General features: G+C 41.2%; 1 non-coding gene across 1 annotated transcript; it reads left to right on the forward strand.

Moving 5' to 3' along the window:
* The first annotated feature begins 254 nt into the window (after positions 1–254).
* LOC122150791 lies at positions 255–359 on the forward strand. Its single transcript, XR_006163854.1, has one exon. It is a non-coding gene; the product is annotated as a U6 spliceosomal RNA (small nuclear RNA).

Raw genomic sequence — 359 nt, forward strand, 5'->3', positions numbered from 1 at the left:
AACTAAATGTCCTGTATTTTATTTGAACAGGGCCTTTTGTGACCTATAATTTAGTGAACAGACTGCACCAAAATGAATTTGATAAGAACTTTTTCCCCAGTTAGCATACTAACTAGGAAAAGATAAAATCAAGGTTGGTTCTTGTCTTTCGGTTAGATTCCTTCAACTGGCCACCAGCCTTGTCCACTTAAGGCAGTGGTTCTACCACCTGCTGCACATTAGAATCAGAATGAGATTTTCAAAATGCCCACAACTGCACTCACTTCAGCAGCACTTTTCCCAACTTGGAATCATTCAGAGAAGCTCAGCATGGCCTGACCAAGGATGACATGTAAATTTGTGAAGTGTTCCACCCCCGA

Source organism: Orycteropus afer, unplaced genomic scaffold (assembly GCF_000298275.1).
Source record: "Orycteropus afer afer isolate SDZICR_OR568_19922 unplaced genomic scaffold, OryAfe1.0 scaffold00237, whole genome shotgun sequence".
Lineage (NCBI taxonomy): Eukaryota > Metazoa > Chordata > Mammalia > Tubulidentata > Orycteropodidae > Orycteropus > Orycteropus afer.